We start from the raw sequence: 14,971 nt of genomic DNA, 5'->3' as shown, positions 1-14,971 counted from the left end.
GAATTTTCAAAAAAAGGTCGCAAAAGGTGACCTTGACCTTCGACCTGCGAATTTTTTGTAAATGCAAAAGTTGTTCAGGATTAAAAACTAGGTTAGGCAGTGAAAATTTCAACGTGATACCTCAACGCAGTCAAGAGTTGCAGTTTAGAGTTCATTAACATAATTCCTTTTTTGGGTATTTTTGAGATACCGAAAAAATAGGGAACGCCCGCATTCCCGAGCTTCAAATTTGGAATTTCACCATCTATTAACAAGTACTTTAAGCAAATATGACTGCCACCTAAAAAATTCAACGCTGAAAAATCGCGTCCAATCGACCTCCAATCTCGCAAATAACTGCTCGTATACATTTATTTTTCTGTTTGAATTATTAAAGATCGCCAAGACGTCGGAAGAAATTGCTAAACGAACCGATTTGTTTCCACAAACAAAGTGCGAGTGAAAATTAGCAGCGCTTTTGTCAATGCCAACTGAAATGAAAACAGCGTGTGTGCGAGCATCATGTTGGAAACGAGCCCGTGTTTGTTATTCTCGCACACAATGTTGGGCGTGAAGCAGAAGGAGCGGCAATTAAGGGCAGCTTTAAATTCGGCGCAAAACCCTCCTTGGTGTGCAATATTTCGTGAAACGCGATTTACTCGGTCGATGGCCGCAGAGAGGAGTACATCGCGCGTTAAAAGCGCACCATTGGGGGCATTCAGCTCTCACGCCTCGCAACTCTATCGCTCGCCAGAGACAGTCAAATTTACAAGTTGTACATGAAACATGCTCTCTTCGGTCCGTTCAGATTGGTGTCCCCCCGTTATCAACACAAACGAGTGGACCACTCGAGTGGAATGAGATTTATTATAAAATTCATGGCTATATTACATGTAAAACGCAACATTTTTCTGTAATTTCATTCTCTTTACAAACTAGTAAAATGACTCTTCAGCAACAAACACCTTAAAGAGAAATTATAAACTCTGGGAAAACCACTGTTTAATTTTGTTCCACATTTTTTAAATCGTTCCGGGCTTTTGTGCAGTTTGCTCTCAGCGCGAGCCACCTTGGTCTCTTGAGCTCAAGCAAATTTTGCACTTTTACTCATTGAAGTGCGAATCGATAGCAATCTAGTGCCTGAGAGAGGGAGAATGTCTGCTACGTGATAAGGCCCAGGCGAGCGCGGCAAGTAGTGGAGCCACTTCCTCCGGCCGCCCACCCGCCCCATTATTGCTTTTTAATTCAATTTGCTGCTGCTCAATATTCAAAATTGCCTCCACGACTTGCACGTTGCGGCTCGCCGGGTGGTTTGTGTCTTTGATCACCACTTTAATTTCCTTGTTAATAACGACTATTTAAAGTGCAACCGCTGCTTCTTATGACAGTCTAGAAACGAGAGATAGCAAAACGAAAGACAAGTGAACAATTCTAAAATCACATTTACCTCACATGGTATCAAGGGAAGTGCACCAATTAACCCAATGTGCTGTCGAAAAGCGATCTATTTTGGCACAGCGGAGGACCACGGACGTTCTGATTGGCTGTCGGCGGTAAACACGCCATTGTTGGCCTCCGCCACGCAAAAAAGATCGCTTCTCGACGGCCAATAACCCGCTGACCACTTGGAGGGACGAAAAATTACGCTTTTAAAGTTTCATCTTCATCTGTATGAAGGAAAACATCAAATGTTTGGCTCAAATGGTGCACGTCCCTGGAAATTTTTTACTTTGGACGATCTGAGTGCTAAATACTCCCTGTCGGGCTATATTGTATGTTTTATTCAACAGCAAGAGACGAAGGAACCCTTTGAAATGAAAAGGAGCCAGCCCCCCCTCTGCAGTGTGCTGAATGGAGTAATAACCGGTTGATGACGATTAGGGATGTGACTATACGTGTGGTTTGCTTTGCAGGGGACAAAGGGCTTGATTATCGGTGTGTGTGTGTGCTCCGGCGCAAACACACTGGCCTACACGACGTGTCAGTTTAAGTGCCTTGCCTACCCACGGGCAGCGGCGACCATGTTGCATGCAAACAACGTGTGTAATGTGTACACACACACACACATAGGCGCGTAGGTACACGACGAGAGCGGCCCACACATACAGAGCACTTTGACATTCACGAGCCGTTATCCTGCAGCAAACACACTCGCCACTCTCGGCACGCAGCAAGTTGTCTGTCTCGCTGTTTGAGAATAACGCGGCCGGGCGCGTGCTAACAAGCAAAAAGCAAGATTAGAGCGAATACGACTCTTTTTCCGCGCAAGCAGGTGGCACGTAGCCGGTTTCGGAGTTCGCGGCGTGCATTATTCAGCCCGTGTGAAACACAGTGCACTCTGCCAGACATAAAAAACTTCGCGAAACACGCCAGCCCCCGGCTCACCATCCAAATCCAATTACTGCAAGATGACCCTCGAGCAACCCCAATCTAAAATTTATGCGTTGACGTAAAAAAGCGGAAGGCCGCAGCCCTTGATACCTCGCGACCCATATTTCCTCTTTTTTGTGTGCTCGTTCATCGCAAATGCCGACTCGAATACTAACGCGATTTTCACCAGGACGCACGTGATACTCGATTTGTTATATCAAATTTATTCATCCTCCCTTGCGTGCCACTCCAAGCGGAGTAAACACGCCAATCAATCCTTGGAATATAAACCAAAAATCAACTTCTGCTCCTGTGCATCACGGACAGTCGGTCGCTTTTGTTGAGAAAAGTTTCAATCAGTGATAATTTGATATTTCTACGTAAGATACTTTGTTTTATTTCCTAATCGCATTACGTCAAAATGAATTATGACGCTATCCTCGGGAGGTTACTTTACTATACTTGATTCCCGCGGAATTCAGACAAATGGTGCTCAATTAATTAGTTGTAGATTGCAGTCGGTACACTATTACAGGCCTGGAGAGGTGCTCTCGTGCAGAAAACGCTTTGAAAAAAAGCCAAATAAATTAGCTCGAGTGTATCATAATCAGCCGGCAGGCACTAAGTTTCAGCTGCTTGGCAGCGGCTCAAGAAACAATTCATCCCGCTCCAACTCTGGGCCGCGCTGCGTGTTTTATCTGCAGGCGGACAGACCTGCTCGCTGGGTCCAGGCTGATAGCGTGAGCCCGAGCTCGCTCAGTGACACGGCTTAATTAAAGAGCTCCGACTTTGGTATCTTCCGCTCTTAATCTTCGTCATTGCAAGCCGCCGGTGCACGGGGCCGACCTGGACTGTCCTGTCGAAAAAAAAGAAGATTCGCTCCTGCCTAATCCGAGCATCCCGGCGGCGTGTTTGACAAGGCCACCTGCAGCTGGGGTTTATCCAGAACTCCAAAGAACTTCTTTAATTTTTAAGTGGCATAATATCTCGAGGATTTTGACTCTCAAATTGGTCAATTTCCAGTTTGGTCCGTGCAAGGAGATCTTTAGCAGATGCATTAACATCAGTTCTGGGAGCTTAAAGCCTGCATCTCATTAGAAACAGGAGTGCTGCAGCCTGGCGAGCTGTCGTGTCGAACACAAATGTCGTGTGCGCGCGCGACAAACACGATCGGACGCACCAGATGCTGCTCTGTGAATGTAATTAGTGCTTGAGTGGATCATCTTTAATCTCATGGGCATGTCTCGTCCGTCATATAACGTGATTCGAAGCGAGAGAGATTAATGCGCCTTGTCCGACTCGTGTAAATAATTTATCGTCGTGCGCGCCTGCCGCTCCCAACAATGTAATCACGGATTGCTAACGAATTAATCAGCTCTGGCGCAGCCCCCACGCCGTGATTATGAATTATGGAGCTGTGTGGCATGGCAGCGAATGGTGCTCATGAAAATTGGATTTTTCCATCTCTCTCCCGGCCCGAAAAGAAAGTGTGCAATATTCAAACGACTCTGCTGAGCAAAAAATCTCAGCCAGAGAAGCGCTACGAATTAGCAGCATTTAATCAGCTTAGCACGCCGACCGCTTTTTTTCGCCTTTGACGAGGGGGTCGTAAATCATTAGGCGTGCATTATGGATGAACGATCACAGCTAAACCGACGCTCGGATAATTAGAAATTACACGTGAATAATGCAGTTAGTGTGCGAGTGGGCGGGCAGGCTCTCTTGCGAACGCTTTTGACATTTTCGCACTCCTCTCCCTCTAGCTCTCCGTCCGGTCGGCTCGGCAGGCCAACTTGAAGGATGCAATTTACAACACACAACAGCACCAGCCGCTCTGCTGTTGAATATTTGATTGCGAGATCCAATTTGCGGTTACGCTGCTTTCTGCGCGCAGCCAAATTAAAATGGTCCTTGGTCTGGCCGGCACAAAAGGAAGCGACCGCTGCAAACGAGCCTCTTGACTGCCAAATGCAAGATTGTTTGCGTCGCTCGGCTCGAGTGTTCATACATTTACATACCTGCGACTCGACTCCAGTGTTTCTCTCGGATATGAATTCGAAGCACCAGTCCCCAGCGACCCTTATCGTCAAACAAGAGAATTTTCCGTGTATATTTTTTTACCAGCACAATTCAAATAAGTAATATCACATCCAATAAAGCGAAGAGATGAGTTTTTGTGCTACGTCGAGTCATCAACTGAAAGCAACTGCATCTCCAAGATTATTAACCTCAGCAGATGAAATAACACAATGAAGCAGTCCAAGTAAGCAGTTAATTCCCTGAGTGGTTGCTCTCCACGCGCGAATTTGCTGAGAAAACAAGCTTGTGCCGCAGGAGCCGGCGCAATCGCTATATATCAGCGCATGGTCTATATTTTTCTCGGGTCGAGCGAGCGGTCGAGGCCGTGTGTGTGCAAAGGCATCCGTATTATCTCTTATTGCTGTTTGCTGTAAACGCAGGCGTGCGTCTTGCTATCTATTTATAAATAAGCGAGAGACGCAGTGGGGCAGGACGCAGGCCTGATTGCGAATCCCGCAGAGACTGTTTATTCTGCAGTGCCGTTTTATCTCTCTCTGCGTTTGAGGGCTTTGGGAGGCAGGAAATTGATACTCTCTCCCGCTCGCTCTCCAGCCGCTTTTTTGGCCGCGGCATTTATTTTCAATACTCGCGCCGGCTTATCAAAATGATGTAAGCGACTCGGGCGCCGCCGGGTATTTTGCAAAAAGCGCCGCGCGGCCCTAATCAGATTAGCAAGCACGCACAGACCCGAGCACCCGCGGGATTTCGTCCGCAATTAATTCCAGACTGTGTTTTCACGCCCACCAAGTCTGGCCCGGGCGAAAAGTGTGCGGTGTCAAAGGGCCAAAAAACGACGCTCGACTGCGTAATCGACTCGCTCGCACGCTGCTCTACTCTAGGAAGGAGGTGTTGCATTTATTAAGTGCGGCAAGTGTTAAGATTATTATTTTTAGTTAAAAAAAAACTCTGCACAGCACATTCCGTGGGCTCTGAGCTCCCCAATAAAACAGCTAAGAGGAGAACATGTGGTCGCAAAAGAGTTTGGCCATCTTTTCGCCTCCCCACACAGAGGTATTTTATTGAAACGCCAGACATTGGTTCCTAAATGCGCTGGAAAGGTGCGAAAACCAGAAAGTGGCGTGTCCTCCCAGACCTCTGAACTATATTTGAGCATTTCGAGTCACAAGATTGACAACCTTTTGCCATCTCTGACATTGGGAAGCCAATAATATGTGTATATTCCAAGAAATGCTCATATACCTCCCATTGCTTTGACACTCCTAAGAATGCCTTAATATGCGAGCCAACTGGCTTTTTTTCTCCGGAATATCGCGACAGTTTCTTGAGTCTCTGAAAAATACAATCTAATAATTTGTTAGAACTTAAGGTGTTGAAAGAGTTGCAGCATTTTGCTGTGAAACGAGAGGTCGAGGTCAAAGAGCAAGCTGTGATCGCGATGTGTATGTTTAAAATCTCGCAGATTTGCAAGCTAATCCCGGGGAAGAAGTTTGGATCCTCTGTTTAATTACTCCTCACAGAACAAAGGGCAAAGTCTGCGAGCATTTGGGCTTCAACTGGCGCGACCTTACTTTATGCGTGCTTATTCCCCACCTATGGCAATTTCGGTTAGGCTTAATCTTGACAAAGGGCGGCCGATTCCGCAGCGCAGTCACGTAGCGCACCGGCAAAACCCTAAACTCAGACGCGTGCTCGTATGTGTAGGCGAGCGAGCGAGAAAACTTTAAACGCCGCCATTACTCCCTTTGTCCTTATAGGACGTCACACGCGCGCACGAGGGACAGGGGTGCAGCGGCGCCACCGCGAAACTTTCTTTCTTTTTCACGCCACCAGCCGAGCGTTTAGCCCCGTTTTCCCGGCCGACAGCATTTCATACGCGCGTAAAAGTTATTTACGGCGATAGAGACACTGCACGCGTGTAGTTTTCGCGGGCTAAAGTTGCAGAGCCTGTCTCTTCGCCGCCGGCTTTTTAATGTATTCCGCGAGGAGAACTATCGCGCTCCGCTTTTAAACCCAAACACGGCCGTAAAGCTCGTGGGTAATGCAAATGGGTATTAATTTTGCACACAGAACTCGCGTTTCATTGCGCCGTCGACTTTGGCTATAAAACAATTTGTACGTACTTCACCGGCCATTACGCTCCTTGTACCGCGCGGAATTAAAAAGTCACGTGCCGAATCTCATTAGACAAGCTCTCGAAATTGGACAGTAATAACCCAAATATTTTGATGGGTTTAGCAGTTTTGCCTTTCCACGAACAATAATTAAATGAGTAGAGCTACACTGGAATTTTGTATTTAGCAGTGTCAAAGCAATTCCTGAGGGTCAATTTACAGTTAGGTCGAAAACTCAGCATGACGTGATGAAAATCGGTAGAAATGGAAAATCCGTTAACGGTGGCAGCCAATCAGAAATGTAAGTGGTTCCCTGATTAGCTCCTGAACACAGCGACGGCAGCGACACAGCGATCGCCACTGTAAACGATTAAGTGTCACCGTGAAGCTGCTGTCTCGATCTGTGACCAATCAGAGAATTTGATTGATTGGTTGCCGTCGTTCTTGTGGCACTTTTTGTAAGAAAACCGATGATTAGACTGTCAGAAATCGATTTTTAGTTGCAAGTGTGGAAAAAACAAAATTCTGCTGCTACTTTTAATTTGTTGAGCGTCGGTCCTGAGGGATGATGCCTTCTGCTTGCAATTTCAAGCCCGGCCTTGATTAGCAAGCGTCGGTGAAATGCGGTTTTTTGAGCCGAGCCAGGTGATTTTCCTTCTTGCTCCTTGTTGTCCTCGGGCGATAGAGCCCTTTTTATGCTCGGGCCAAGGCTCATTAGCACGGCAATGAAAGCGGATCTCCCCTCGCAAAGTGGCCTGAATCGAGAGCAGGTACGCGCTTTTCTGCGGCCTTTAAATGCTCATGTAATTGACAAAATTGTCGTGTCCCCTCGAAGCGAAGGAGTAATAAGCTTTAATGAGACGTCTGTCCTGATCCTAGCCTGGAATTGATGGGCTGCTGAAAATCCTTCCTGTTGCAAGTGTAAATGGAAAATCGGTGCAAGAAAGAAAGGAAGGAAGGAAGGCGCGCAAGAAACTGGTCTCTCCCGTCGTAATGGAGAGCACAACGTTTTTACCTGCCTGCACGCTGATTATTTTTGTTTCGCGTCAATTTACGGCGGACCAACCCAGCGGAAGAAGAATAGAGGAAAATTGAGCGCGCGCGCGAGAGAGAGAGAGAGAAAGACAATCGCATTTCCACGCCTCACAAACTGCAGCGCCGGCGAAATGAGAAAGAAGAGAGGACTCCTTTCAGCAGATAATCCAGGTGGAAATTATCAACGCGAATTGCCCCGGCGGCCGCAGCATCTTTGATGTAGAGAGCAAAGAAGCTCTCTCGTGTCTCTCTCGAGACTAGGCGAAGCATATGCACGATTTTCGACAAAATACAGAGGTGACTTTGTCTGATAGGCGGCCTGGCTGCCTGGATCAATATATCTGGTGATATGGGAGAAAGCATGATGAAAACGTGCAGCAGCAGTTCTCTCTCTTTCTTTCTTTCTTTCTCTCTCGACGCCATCGCAGCCTCAAAGAGTACACACACACAAGTAGCAAAAAGTGCGCTCCAAACAAAATATCAAACGAAACCACCAGCGCCGGCAGTGTCGTGTGCGAACGAACCCCCCAGGGAGGCCGATATACGCTGTGGCACCCGCGATATTTTCTCGTCATTGTTTGCCGTACACTGCTGCGTGTCACACACTTTGCAGAGAAAGTCGACTGATTGATTTTTCAATATCTCCTGCTGCGAAATCAAAATGGAAGGAAACGACACCACTGCCTCCCTATAGAATCTGCTTTCGGCGTTCCTCGCAGGTTAAATAATATATCATTTCGAGCCGCACGAGTGCAAAAACATCTTGGAATGTGAAAATGTAAAATTATGGTTTCTGAGAAAATACACGACGCGCAATGTGTTGTAAAAGAGTGGAGCATTGAAACTATCACTTAGGAAAATGTTGATTTTTAAAAACCTCATGACAGTACGGAGATTTCCACCGCATTGACTAGCTTTCAAACATGTAAAAATTTATGTGCAATCAAAAATTATTGCAGGATAGTCGATGGAAGTTTGATTCAATTGTTTATAAGACACTTTTTGATTTTGAACATCAAGTTTGTCACTCATTTTTAATTCACCCGGTAACACAGTCTCGGCAAAATACATTCAGACGCTCTGATGTTGAAATATAATTATAAGTCAATATAATATTCAAGTCAAATAAGCAAATTATTTTCCAACAGTTTACAAAATGTCTTCCATTGAGGGAATTATCGTGCGCAAACCAAAGTGGCATTCAATAGTGGTCGTAAAGCGCTTTCAGAGCTGTTACATGAATTATCAATCACCTATTCCGCTTATCAGTCGAGGCAGGTAATAATCGCCGCGGGCGCCCTACCGTAGTAGCTTTGTCACGCGTCTGCTTTTTATTGATAAAAAGAGAGAATCGGTCGGATTTGCCAAGCAATAGCACTCTTTTTAGCCTGATAGTGCTGTAAAAATGAGCGAGCATGGTGATTTCATTTTACGATAGTCGGCGCAAGCAGCATTTTGCTCCAATGTGAATATTGCCTTTTTTAGCTCTGCTCTCTCGGTCTGGCTGTGTATTACGAGTCTCGAGATAAAGTAGCAGCAAAGAGAAACTCGAGCACACATCCACTCGGGCACTAGACATGCACTCTCGCCCCGGTTTTAGTGAGTTAGGCTCACGACGATGTTGTATATGTACGCTGTCTCAGGCATTATAATGTCCCTCGCAGCTCCTGCGAGGAATTTGCCCCGTTATAACTCTCTGCATGCCGTATCAAAACACACACGACGAATGACATTCCATCCTGAGCGTTTTGATGCCCAAAAGTCTCTCAATTGCGCGCGAGTTTCGATCTCGCCGTAAAACTCTGACCACTATCGTGATAAATTTGTGTCGGCGGCAGTAAAATATTCGTGGGATCGAAGCACGAGGGAATTGGCTCTTCTAGATGACTGCCACACGAGACGAGAGAGGGAGGAGTGCAGATGGCTGAGCCGTTGACAGGGAAATTGAGAATGCGGTCACCGGGCATAATTGGCCTCGGACGGAGAGCGAGCAACTTTTACGGGTCACTTACGCCGAGCTGCCGCGCACGTCCAGCCATTTTTGCATTATTTTTAACCCGGCGTCCACTTGCAGCTGCCGCCACGGCTGCACTGCTTTTTACCATCAATTTATACTACAGCTGCAGCGCAATAATATCATGAGGGAGAGCAGAAAAGCATATTATGTGTTCGCTTGCTTGCTCTCTGCAGTGCTGGGCTAAAAACGTCGTAAATTTCAATATCGCGTCGCCAATGAATTCGCCATCGTTCAAGTTAGGCAAAACGCCTGGCACCGAGTCAAGACTCGAGAAACACGAGAGAGAGGGAGAGGAGAGAGTGAGAGAGAGAGAGAGAGAGAGAGAGAGAGAGAGAGCCTCGCAAATCACCCGACGCGATCAAATTGCTCATTGGAGAAAGCAAAAGCGCGCGCGCGCGGCCTGCTGACGTGGAATTTTAAACTTTAATGACATCGCATCTGGTGCAGACTCTGGTGCATTATGGATTGTGAGTCGCGCTTTTGTATCGTTTTCGGCAACCATGTCCCCGCTGACTTTGCAGGCAAAGGCCGCAGCTTTCCATTTGCATGACAACAACATCACGTTGAGTTTGCAACGAAAAGCGGTGCTCTTCACTCCCAACTTGAGAGCGTTTTTAATTGACGAGAGTCTGCGTTTGTAAACGCATTTAATTGCAAAAGTCTGTTGAATACATTCCTACCTACAATTTAATTAAAAATCCCGGCATTTTCCTGTGTTGCGTAAAAAAGAGTTATTGCAATGCTACCATTTCCAGAAAAGTTGTGACAAAATCTTTGTAAATATCCATAAAAGCTGATTCTCTCGTCATCTCTTATGGTGGCTACAAAAATCCCTCTTCGTTCAACACTTTTTGTTTGAAGCCCAAATTACATTTCTGGATATAACTTGATTTTAATATTCGTTATTGAAAACTGGCACACGCAATTCTATATATAATATCGAATATAACTTTTTCAACACATCCAATTTCACTCCCGATTTTCAGTAAAAACAAACACCACGTGAAAACCAGGAAAAATTGATCAATACAAACACCAAGAGCCGCTTGGGATTTGTTTTTTTTTCTTCACGCTCTCTGAAACATGAAAATACAAGGGCAATTTTCCTCCCCAAATTGTTCTTCTTCTATAAATCAGCATGCATGCGCAGAGCAGAGTCTGGCCGAAGAAAGTTTTTCAGATTAGCGGGAGCGAGGCGAAATTAATGAGCCGCCTAAAGCTGTGCGCCCGCTGCCGCAAGCGAAACGCGCAAAAAATCACTGTTTATTGTTCCAGGCAGGCGGTCGGTCCGGGGCTGCAGGGGGTGGGGGTGGGAGGGGAGAGGCCCTAATGGCATGCAAATTTCGCAGATTTCTTCAACTTTCGCCAGCCGGCGTAATTGATGACTGAATAAACAAGCAGCAGAGGGAGAAATGAAAAATCGCGCTTTTCTTTATCACCACGACCTATAGATCACTGTCTATCAGGACGCGTTTTCAAAGGACGAAACGCCAACTTTTTACTCGAAAGATGTACATACACACACACACACACACACAGAGGAAAAAGTTGAAGCACAACCTGGCTCTAAAAAGTTTTGCAATTTATAATCAAAGATCCGCCGGGCGAGCGCGCACGGAAATTCTGCTCTGGCAATTTATGGAGGCTATTAAGCGGCCGAGTTTCTTCCTCCCCACTTCCAACTTATTTTGCAGCGCCAAGTTGGACAAATATTGTTCGAGTAGGTGGTGCAGTCAGCCCGAGACGAGCTGCTCGTATTTAATTAAGAAATTTCTAAGCAGCTTCCTTCTCTCGCAGCTCGCTTTCGAGTCGTTGCCCGCGGACGTTGTTGCTCCATCCGCTGGAATCTTGCTCATCACGCGCTCCCTATTCCCTCAGCGATGTCAAATGGTCGATTTTCGTTCCGAAACAAAAACATCAACATGAAATGAAAGACTTCTTGCAACTGAATTTCCTTTAAGATGATTTTACAGGATATGTGTAGTGATCGAATGCGACACTTAAGTGATTCCATGAGTTGTCCCAGCTCTTATGCTTTTAGACGCGAGGTTGCGCAAAAAATAGATCGAAATTTATCTAACCTTCTTCTCTGGCAGTTACAACAAACCTCGTGGAAGTTGGCTACAACCATAAAGTGCAACTGACTAACGTGTGTTTCCAATTTATTGAAAGTATTTGCGACTCGAGACTCTTTACTTGCTGGTCGGAAAGAAAGTTTTAGCTTTGAAGCGAGTAGTAGAAAACCACTCAACCCGATCTCTTTATCTCTCAGTGCATTTTCTCGTGGGCTGAAATTTAATTAAATCTCCTTTATCCAACCGTTTTTTTCACGTCGGTGGAACAGAGCTTTGCTAATTTTTTGATGCGAGAGCCACAATCCTTAATTCGGTTTCCACATCAAATAACCTCGCAATATTAAATTCATTGGGGTAAAAGTATGTCATACAATACTCTAAAGCACCCCCTAACGCGTCAGCTGGTCAAGGAAGGTCAAGACGAGTCTAACGGCGGGCAGTTTTTGCAATTCTGATGGTTAGAACCCGAGATTTGGAGTTGAAAATATTAGCAAAATACGAAAAAGTTGAAAAATCGTGTTTTTTTTTATTCTCGCGGAAAATTAATTTTTACGCATGCCATGAGACAACTTTAAATTTATTTTGGTCTATAGAATAGAGTAGGAAGTTAAACTTCTCACTGCCTGATCTTTTTTCTAATGGCTATCTAATAACCTCAGGCAGCTTGATCACATCAAACGGCGGATGAAGCACACTTATAATTATGGACGCAGGAACGCAATCAAACGCAGACTGAATGCAAATTGCATGGAAGCGGCGCGGTGCGGCCCCTTGTGATCTGCGGCGCGGAAAATCCTAAATTGATCAGCTTCCTACACTCTCCATCAGCATGCAAATGCAATTTTATCGGCATTAGCTGGGGTTAATTGCTAATGAGCTTTTACCATACTTACGCTTTGATGAAGAAATGCGGCCATACATAGACATATAAAGCTCTGAAATGAATAGCGGAAATTGGATTAAAGCAATACGCGCGCAAGCGAGAGTGGAAAATGTTTGCAACTCGCCTTTGAACGTGAGCCATCCAACCGTGTCAGCGTAATATTTTCCACTTTAAGAGAACAAGCACTACATAGTGTAATTTGAGAAATGGCTGAGGAGATGGACATCCCATTTCAAAGAACAAGCTCAGGTCGCTTAATTGGCCAGGTGATTATCGGCGGCAACCACATGAACCAGAATGCTCGGGACCGCTCGCTCGCTCGCTCGCACGCACAAAAGCACTGTGAGGCTTGCTGTGGTGTGGTGCGGTACGTGGTCCTCTCGAACGGCGTGCAAATAGTGGCACACACTCACGAGGTCGACGCTTTCACCACTATGCCCGTTCTGTATTGATTGTTGTCAGAAAGGACCAGTGGCGTGCTCGCCTCCAGACTTTCCTGGTATCGTCTTGACATGGCTCATCCTTCAAAGCCTGGACTGCATTCCGTTCCAGGGAAGAAGCTAATCAGAAAATCCTGCTCTGGTTGGTTGCTGGCGTTCTTGTTACGCTCATTGACCAAAAACCGCGATAAGTAACGGTTCTGCAGATGTTCAAACGGTCTCGCCACTGTTTCGGCCAATGTGCGAGACTGGAGCGAAAAGGAGCCTCCGCCCCCGCAGAAAGCAAAGAATTTAATTATGCTCGATTGAGAGACACAAATTGGATTGCAGGTGGGGCTTGTGGCTCGAGTTGGGGTCTAGTTAGCGCCGCTCCGACGAACCATCTGTTTTGACACCCGGCCCCGTCCGCCGTCATGCAGGGATGAAAGCGCACCTGTCCGTCCGGCAGCCTCCCGAGTTTTTGTGTGATGTGTGTTGCTCAAAGATCCCGGCTCACTCGTTGGAATTCCAACACGCAGGCTTGTGCGACTAAACTTGACTTTAGGACGCACGAGGACAAAAGGGCACACAAAGAAATTCCTCTTTATCAAATTCGCATGCAGATGGTTTAATTTAAAAAAAATAAACATAAGGAAACGTTGTTTCTGTCATAACAAGTTCACCAGTAAATTAATCCAATAATTGATGTTAATTTAATTTTTGTTAAAAGTTCGTGGAGATAATTTAGTTAATTTTTATAAATATACCCAAACGATAGTATTATGTTGGATTTTTCGGCCAGCAAAGGTCAAACGTACATTGATGGAGCTTGAAATTCAAATATGTTATTTACTGGGCAACACGAATTGAAGTTTGTAATTTATTAAACACCGTAGATTCACATACTATGTGCTCCACCTCCTCACAAAAAGCGCCGAGAGCCGTTTGCTCAGCAAATTTGCGTGGGCTTGCTCGATTGATTCTGCCAGTTCTGCAGGCCAGGCCGGAGAAAGTGCGCAAAATTAAGCTATGAAAATTTGGTGTTGGAGGCAAACACCACCGGGAAAACAAAAAAGTACCTCTCTTCTGACTCAGTCGGTCCTTTCTCACCCTCCGCCGAGGGGAAATTCTGTGTATATCGCGGCCGATAAGAGGTAATTTGTGAAATATGAATTCCTGCGGGCCTCGCGTGTCGTAAAATTTTACGAGCAACCTTTTACAGTGGATTCCTTTTGCATGTTGCAGGATTGGCCTCCGCCCTGCCCCCGCCCCGCAGACGCGATGGAATGCATCGTCGCCGGGTTCTTCTCCCGAGGTAAGTATTCGAATTCCTCTCCCGTTGCCGCGAGTGCGTGTGTTTGCCTCGTGCAAATTCAACCCTGCGCGAGCATCTCATCAATCAGCGCAAACAAATGCAAATTATGGCAAATATTGGAACGTGAGTTTGCTCGCGGCACTCGACTGGAACGTCAGCTGCAGCACACCCACGCGGAGATGCGCTATGAGAATTTCGCAATTAGATATCGCAGCCGTTCGTTTGTCACAGTTCGAGCCTCAGGGGATAATAAGCCATGCATTGTTCTTTCGGATTAGAGTTAATTTGACGCAGGCAGCAAGCAACGCATATTGAATGATCTTTGTCTTGCGTACGCAACGCACACGTGCAATAAAGCGTGACGCCATTGTCTCAACTAATTGAGCAAACACAAAAGACGCAGGCGAAGCGGCTGGCTCCAGTCTTTTGTTGCCTTTTGAAGCTTTACGTCCAATTACCAACTCCCTGTTGACTCTCTTTGTGCTGCGTTGATCGAGAACTTGCATATTTATGATACAAAAGCAGAACGCCAGATAAAATAAAAATGTTCGTGGACGAGCCACGATTGCAAAAGAAATCGTCAATTGTTCTGTGGACGGAGACCAGCGTTTATATTTTGAAGTCTCGACTGACGGTGTGCTAGGCGGACAATATCGGCTTGACGGCCTCTTCAAATGCGAAAGGAGCAGCGTCCTACAGCAAACTTTGTGCAGCCATTCAATCATAA

The 14,971-nt window shown here is 46.0% G+C and overlaps 1 protein-coding gene across 1 annotated transcript in view; it reads left to right on the top strand.

Annotated features, from left to right (window-relative positions):
• Positions 1-14,971, top strand: part of kek2 (kekkon 2) — a 90,965-nt gene that overhangs the window by 27,752 nt on the left and 48,242 nt on the right. Inside the window, exon 3 of the mRNA XM_065496674.1 lies at positions 14,175-14,244. The gene's annotated coding sequence lies outside the window, so the exon portion shown is untranslated. The remainder of the gene's footprint in view (positions 1-14,174; positions 14,245-14,971) is intronic.

Source organism: Cloeon dipterum, chromosome 1 (genome assembly GCF_949628265.1).
Source record: "Cloeon dipterum chromosome 1, ieCloDipt1.1, whole genome shotgun sequence".
NCBI lineage: Eukaryota > Metazoa > Arthropoda > Insecta > Ephemeroptera > Baetidae > Cloeon > Cloeon dipterum.
The sequence above is the reverse complement of the archived record's forward strand: the minus strand, read 5'-3'. Positions and strand labels throughout refer to the sequence as shown.